This window comes from Ictidomys tridecemlineatus, chromosome 3, assembly GCF_052094955.1.
Source record: "Ictidomys tridecemlineatus isolate mIctTri1 chromosome 3, mIctTri1.hap1, whole genome shotgun sequence".
NCBI lineage: Eukaryota > Metazoa > Chordata > Mammalia > Rodentia > Sciuridae > Ictidomys > Ictidomys tridecemlineatus.
In genome coordinates this window covers 49,989,753-49,997,248 of record NC_135479.1, presented here as the reverse complement: position 1 = coordinate 49,997,248, position 7,496 = coordinate 49,989,753, and the positions used below count along the sequence as shown (strand labels likewise).

The window sequence follows — 7,496 nt, the reverse complement described above, 5'->3', positions numbered from 1 at the left end:
ATGCGAGCAGCTGAGGAGGCAGCGCTGGCCTGAGTGCTGTGCTCAGTTGCAGCTGGCGAGAGGCTCTTCTCCGCCCCTAAAGCAGTGAGCACCAGCCTGACCGCACTTCTCCTTTCTGATCAGCCCACAGGCGAGAAACCCAGGCACCGTCACCATGCAACCATTCCCCTTTCCAGTGACACTGACTACCCCAGGCTTTCCAGAAGCTGGAGTCTTCTCACTACCCTTTCTTGCTCCCTCAAAGTCCACCAAAGTACCTTCACAGTATGGGAGGGAGTCTAAGAGGGATTGGACTCCAGGGTGAAGACTCTGCATTGTGCATGGGCAAGATGTCCCCACAGAGGAGTCTTCCCTGAGCATTCCTGGACACAGCAGCCATGAGCTCAAGAAGAAGGAACTCAGAGTCCACCCAATGAGGGGGGAAGAGACCAGCTCATGAGTGACAAACACACCATCTCAGAAGAGAGCATCTTGAAACCCCTGGGAACCCTGGAACTACGCACCCAGCTTCTGCTCAGAAGAGGCAAGGAAAAGGGAAAGGCTTCCTGTTTCTAAAGGTGTGTGACATCCAGCATCATGAAATGTGTCCAGCCAGGCGCGGTGGTACGTGCCTGTAATCCCAGCTACTCAGGAAGCTGAGGCAGGAGGATTGCAAGTTTGAGGCCAGCCCGGGCAACTTAGCAAGACCCTGACTCAAAAAAAAAAAAAAAAAAAAAAAAAAACCCAGAAAGGTCTGGGGGTGCAGCTCAGTGATGGAGCACTTGCCTAGTACATGCGAGGCCTCAGGTCCATCCCCAGTATCACAGAAAAGAAAAGAAATGTGTTCAGTGGGCATTTTGACTGACTGAGTCATTCCCTACAATACTGTGAGACTAAATTTTCAGTGAGGGCTCTGAAAATGAGTACTTGGGGTGGGGAAATCAAGAGACCATTTTGTCAAATGGGCTGCTTCTGACTGAAATGAGCAGTCACATCAGGAAAATACATAATGACGATAACCTGGAATGTCTGGTACATGTTTAAAAACCTGCTCAGAAGATTCCTAATGTGTGGAATTTGCTAATTTCATTGGTATAAATTCTCCCACCATGACTAGTTCTAAGGTACCAATGTGACATTGATGGTTTTGGAATTGGGAGGAAATGTGTGCAATCAGTTGCCTCTCCTGGGCCTTTCTGGGCCCGTGCAGCATTAATAAATCCTGAGCACCTGCTGGGGACTCAGGCTTGGAACTGGTAGCTTAAATTCCTTATTTCATCTGATCCTCAATAAGTGGAAGATTATCATCTCCACAGGTGAGAACAATAAACCCCTTTTAGCCTATGTGGGTCCTCCCAGAAAAACAAATAGTTGGATCTTGTTTTTTAAAAATCCATTCATCCTCTTTATGTTTTTTTAATCAACTAATTTAGCTAATTAGTTGTAGATGGACACAATAACTTTATTTTATTTATTTATTTTCATGTAGGGCTGAGGATCGAACCCAGTGCCTCACATGAATTTGGTGAGAACTCTAGCACCGAGCTACAACCCCAGCCCCTCTTTATGTTTTTTGATTGGAGAATTTAGTTCATTTCTATTTAAAATAATTACTGATGGATAAGGACTTACTATTGCCATTTTATTAATTATTTTCTGGGTATCTTCCTTTTTACTGTCTTCTTGCTGTTTTACTTTGTGAAAAATCTGGCTTATGTAAATTTTCAACCGGTGACTTAACTTCAATTGTGTACAAAAGCTCTACAGTTTTAACTATCTCCTCCCATTTTAGGTTTTTTGATGTCATAATTTACTGCTTTTTATATTATGTATCTGCTAATAGATTATTATAGCTATAATTATTTTTAATAATTTTATATTTGAATCTTTAAATCAGAGTTGAACGTGATTTACATACCACAATTACAGTATTAGAGTATTCTAAATTTGAATGTTGACTTAACATTACCAGTGAGTCCTATACTTTCATATTACTAATTACCATTCTTTCACTTTAGCTTAAAGAATCCTCTTTAGCATTTCTTTCTCCTCCTCCTCCTCTGCGTCCTTCCTCTCCTCCTTCTTCTTCTTTTCCTTGAAGTACTAGAAATTTAAGCCAGGGGACTCTATTGTGGTACACCCCCAGCCCTTTTTTATTTTGATTTTGAGACAGGGTCTTGCTAAATTGCCAAGGCTGGTCTTGAACTTGCAATCCTCCTGCTTCGGTTTCCTGAGCTGCTGGGATTACAGGTGTGCACCACCATGCTAGTATCCTTTAGCATTATTATTTTTTAATATATATATATATATATATATATATTTTAGTTGTTGATAGACCTTTTTTTTATTCATATATGGTGCTGAGAATTGAACCCAGTGCCTCATGCATGCCAGGCAAGTGCAATACCACTGAGCCACAGCCCAGCCTCTTTAGCACTTTTTGTAAAGCAGATCAAGTGGTGAACTGCCTCAGTTTCTCATATCTAGGAAAGACTTTGTCTCTCTTTTATTTCTGAAAGGGGCAGGTTTTCTGGGTAAGGTAGCTTGGGTTAGCAGTTTATTGATTTCAGCACTTTTAACATATCATCTCTCTCCTGGCCCATGGGGTTTCTGCAAGAAAATCTGCTGATAGTCTAATGGAGGTTCCCTTGTTTGTGATGAATCTTCTCTTCTCTTGCTTCTTCCAAGATTCATTCTCCTTTTGGGGACTGGGGTTATATCTCAGTGGTAGAGTGCTTGCCTAGCATGCGTGAGGTCCTGGGTTTGATCTCCAGTACTAAAAAAAAAAAAATCTCCTTTTGTTTGATCTGAGAAAACATGATTGTGTCTCAGTGAAGCAGTCCTCTTTGGGTTGATCTTGCTTGAGAACCTTTGAGCATTATGTACCTAGATGTCCTTATTGCTCCCCACATTTGGAAAGTTTTTAGCCATTATTTTCTTTAACAAACTTTCTCACCCTTTCCCTATTCTCTTAGAAATTCCTTCATCTGTATATTATTTCTCTTGACAGTATCCCTAAATTCTGTGATCTTTTCCCATCCCTTTTCATTCATTTTCCTTTTCCTCCTTTCAAATAACCTGTCTTCAAGTTCACAGATTCTTTCTTCTGTTTGACCAAGTCTGCTGCTGAAGCTCTGAATTGTGTTTTTAAAAATTATTTCTAATTAGTTATACATGACAGCAGGAGCATTTTGTTTCATTGTACACAAATGAAGCACAGCTTTTCATTTCTCTGGTTGTACATGATATAGAGTCGTCGTGCCATTTGTGTGTATTGTGCTTTTAAAAAAATTATTTATTTTTGTTGCAGTTGGACACAGTACCTTTATTTTATTTATTTTTATGTGGTGCTGAGGATCGAGCCCAGGTTTCAAATAGTGCTAGGTGAGTGCTCTACTGCTGAGCCAGAACCCCAGTCCCTGTTATTGTGTTTTAAAATTTTCATTCATTGTATCTTCACCTCCAGAATTTTTTAATTGATTCTTAAAAATAAATGACAGTGGAATGCATTACAATTCTTATTACATATATAGAGCACAATTTTTCATATCTCGGTTGTATATAAAGTATGTTTACACCATATAAAGTGTCTTCATATATGTACTTTGGATAATGATGTCCATCACTTTCCACCATCCTTGCTAACCCCTGCCCCCTCCTTTTCCCTCCCACCCCTCTGCCCTATCTGGAGTTTGTCTATTCCTCCCATGCTCCCCTTCCCTACCCCACTATGAGTCAACCTCCTTATATCAGAGAAAACATTCGGCATTTGTTTTTTTGGGATTGGCTAACTTCACTTAGCATTATCTTCTCCAACGCCATCCATTTACTTGCAAATGCCATGATTTTATCCTCTTTTATTGCTCAGTAATTGTCCATTGTGTATATATGCCACATTCTTTTTATCCATTCATCTATTGAAGAGCATCTAGGTTGGTTCCACAGTTTAGCTATTGTGTATTATGCTGCTGTAAACATTGATGTGGCTGTGTCCCTGTGGTATGCTGATTTTAAGTCCTTTGGGTATAGACTGAGGAGTGGGATAGCTGGGTCAAATGGTGGTTCCATTCCCAGTTTTCCAAGGAATCTCCATACTGCTTTCCATATTGGCCGCACTAATTTGCAGTCTCACCATTCAGCTCCAGAAGTTTTAAAAAATAATCTTTATCTCTTTGTTGAACATTTCATTTTGTTCATGTTTTATTTTCCTGATTTGTTGTTTTATTTTTATTTTGTTCATGTTTTATTTTCCTGATTTGTTGTTGTTATTTATCCATCTTTCTCTCTCTCTCTTTTCTCTTTCTTTTTTTTCGTTTTTCTTTTTGGTGCTGGAAATCAGACTCAAGGCCTCACTCATACCAGGCAAGCTCTCAATCACTTAGCCACATCCTAGTTCTAGCTATGTTCTCATAGCTTGCTGAGCTTCCTTAAAACAATAATTTTCAATTATTCATCAGGCAATTAATAGATCTTTGTTAGTCAGCTTTCTATCACTGTGACAAAATACCTGAGAAAAATCAACTTAAAGAAGGAAATATTTATTTTGGCTCCTGGTTTCAGAGGTTTCAGTCCATGGTCATTTGGATTTGTTGTTCTGGGCCTGTGGCAAGGCAGAACTTCATGGCAGGGTGCCTATGATACAGCAGAGCTGCTCACTTCCTGGCAGCTGGAAAGAATGGATGGGGTGAGCGTGGAGGGAAGTAGCTGGGGACAAGATCTAACCTTCAAGGACATGTCCCAGTGGTCTACTTCCTTCAACTAGACCTCACCTCTCAGTTTTTACCAGCCCTCAATAGCACCACAGGTTGGTGATCAAACCTTTAGCACATGAACTTTGGGGGACATTTTAGATCCAAATCATAACAATCTCCATTTCTTTGAGGGTCAGTGACTGGAAAATGTTCCTTTGGTGGTGGTATGTCATGTTTTGTTGTCGTCTTGTGTGTGTGTGTGTGTGTGTGTGTGTGTTCCTTGAAGTGTCTTCGTTTTGCTGACTTTGTATCTGAAGAAGCAGTCTTTACTACTGGCTTCAAGAGAAAACCATCTTCAGCAGCCAGGCAGGTTAGGGATTCTGACACACCCTCAGATCTTTTCTATGGATTCACCTGCTCCATCTCTCTTGTTCTCTCTCTTTTGTGTGTCTGGGAGGCGTTGTGGGGAGTCTTAGAATTGTATGGCTTTGTGCTCTCTTTGGCAGCATATTTACTAAAATTGGAATGATGCAGAGAAGATTAGCAAGGCTAGTAGAAAATTTTTAAAAAATATTTATTTTTTAGTTGTAGATGGACACAATACCTTTATTTTATTTATTTTTATGTGGTGCTGAGGATCGAACCCAGGGCCTCAAATGTGCTAGGTGAGCACTCTACCGCTGAGCCACAATCCCAGCCCTAGAAACATTTTTTTTTTTAAATAGAAAAACTTTTGAAAAGGTCTCATGTTTTCTCTTGATCTGGCAAAGCCAGGCCATGTGCTGAGTCTCCCAGTTGTTTTCCCTGGAATAGTGCCATGAAATGCTCAAATGTCAGTGCCTTCTCCCAACCCTTCAGAGTGAAACCAGCTGACTGTGTGCGCTTGTGAGCCAGCTACAGAGGCTCACACTTGCCATCAAAAGGCATGTGCAGGGAACAAGCCACGGGGGCTGGGGTGTGAGATATGTATTGGGGGTGTCCACAAGTTAGCTAGGGAGTCTGCAATTGCGGCATCCCAAACAGCTCATTGGCATGGCTCCTGATGGAGTCTATAAAGCAATTAGTATATGGTCCTTAGTTGAGTTTTGTTTGTTTGTTTTTACTTTTGTTGTGGTACTGGGGATTGAACCCAGGGATGCTTAACTACTGAGCCATATCCCCAGTCCTTTTTTTTTTTTTTTAAGAGAGAGAGAGAATTTTTTAATATTTATTTTTTAGTTTTTCGGTGGACACAACATCTTTATTTTTATTTTTATGTGGTGCTGAGGATAGGACCCAGCGCCCCACACGTGCCAGGCGAGCACGCTACTGATTGAGCCACATCCCCAGCCCCCCCAGTCCTTTTTATTTTGAACAGGATATTGCTAAATTGCTGAGTCTGGCATTGAACTTGCAATCCTCCTGCCTCAGTCTCCCAAGTTACTGGGATTACAGGCATGCACAACTGTGCCCAGACTTACTTGAGTTTTGAACCCTGATTTTGTGGGGCACTGTTTTTCTTCCTTGCCCCCAACTTCTCCCATCTGCTCAGCCTTGCTGATCCCCTCTGTATTCTCGTTGAGGTAAGAAAGAGGCAAGGCTCTTGGCCAGTGTCCCGCAAAGCTGGGAAAGCTGAACACTCACTCATTATACACTTGCTTCCTTCTGTGGAAGGACTTGTGGGCACAGGGCATATCTCCTGGCACTGAGCTATAGCTTCTTGGGGACATAGGTAAAATGAAACTACTCTTTCCTCTTTGGGGACATTGGTAAAATGAAACTACTCTTTGTACTGTCTTCAATGTGCCAACTTACAGATTTTTTTTTGCTCCGGTGATGTGCTGGAACTCCTCCCACAAAGGTCCACTAATCAGTGGATAATTGTCAAAACCAGTGAACTGGACTGGCATGGTGGTGCATGCCTGTAAACCCAGCTACATGGGAGGCTGAAGGATGAGAATCACAAGTTCAAGGCCAGTCTGGGCAACTTAGCAAGACCTTATCTCAAAATAAAATTTTTTTTAAAAAATGTATTTTTCAGTTATTGGACACAATACCTTTATTTAATTTATTTATTTATTTATTTATTTACTTTTATGTGGTGCTGAGGACCAAATCCAGGGCCTCACCCATGCTCGGCGAGCGCTCTACCACTGAGCCACAACCTCAGCCCCTTATAAAATTTTATAAGGGCTGGGGGTGTAACTCAGAGGTAAAATGCTTCTAGGTTCAATCCCAGTACTGCAAAACCCCAAAAACCCAATAGTACACTATAAGGGAGATGAGAGAGTAGAAGATACCTGTTCCACCATCTTGAACTCTCTGTCTGCTTCCTCTCTTCTCCCCACATGGTAAAATCCTGCAGAATAGGACATCTTCTAACTATCCTCCTCAACCATGGCACTCAACACTATCCTGAATACGATAAAATGCCCGACAAGTACTTGTTGACTGAATAAAGGAGTTGAGTTTTCCACAGAGAGCAGTTAGCCACATACACAAAAGGAGGCAAAGTCATTCTACAAAGTCTGTCTGTGCTGGACAGTACAGGGACCAGAGAAAAGAACCAGAAAGTCCCTCGGGGCTGGGGATATTGCTCAGTGGTAGAGTGTTTACCTAATCTGTATAAGGCCCTGGGAGTCATCCCTAGCAAAAAAGAAAGAAAAAGAGGGAAGGAAGAAGAAAAGAAAGGAGAGAGAAAGTAAGTAGCAAGTCCCTCGACCCTCAAGGTGCAGGAGGAAGGCAAAGACGTAATATAATGCAGGTGAAGTTCAATGCTCTTCACTTTGTCCCAGGCCCTGTGTCACAGGGAGAGACACAATGACTAGCCAAAGTGATGAATGTTAG

At 41.5% G+C, this 7,496-nt stretch overlaps 1 pseudogene; it reads left to right on the top strand.

Annotated features, from left to right (window-relative positions):
* Positions 1-5,160: 5,160 nt before the first annotated feature.
* On the top strand, positions 5,161-5,253 carry LOC120884603 (U6 spliceosomal RNA; annotated as a pseudogene).
* The last annotated feature ends 2,243 nt before the right edge of the window (positions 5,254-7,496 follow it).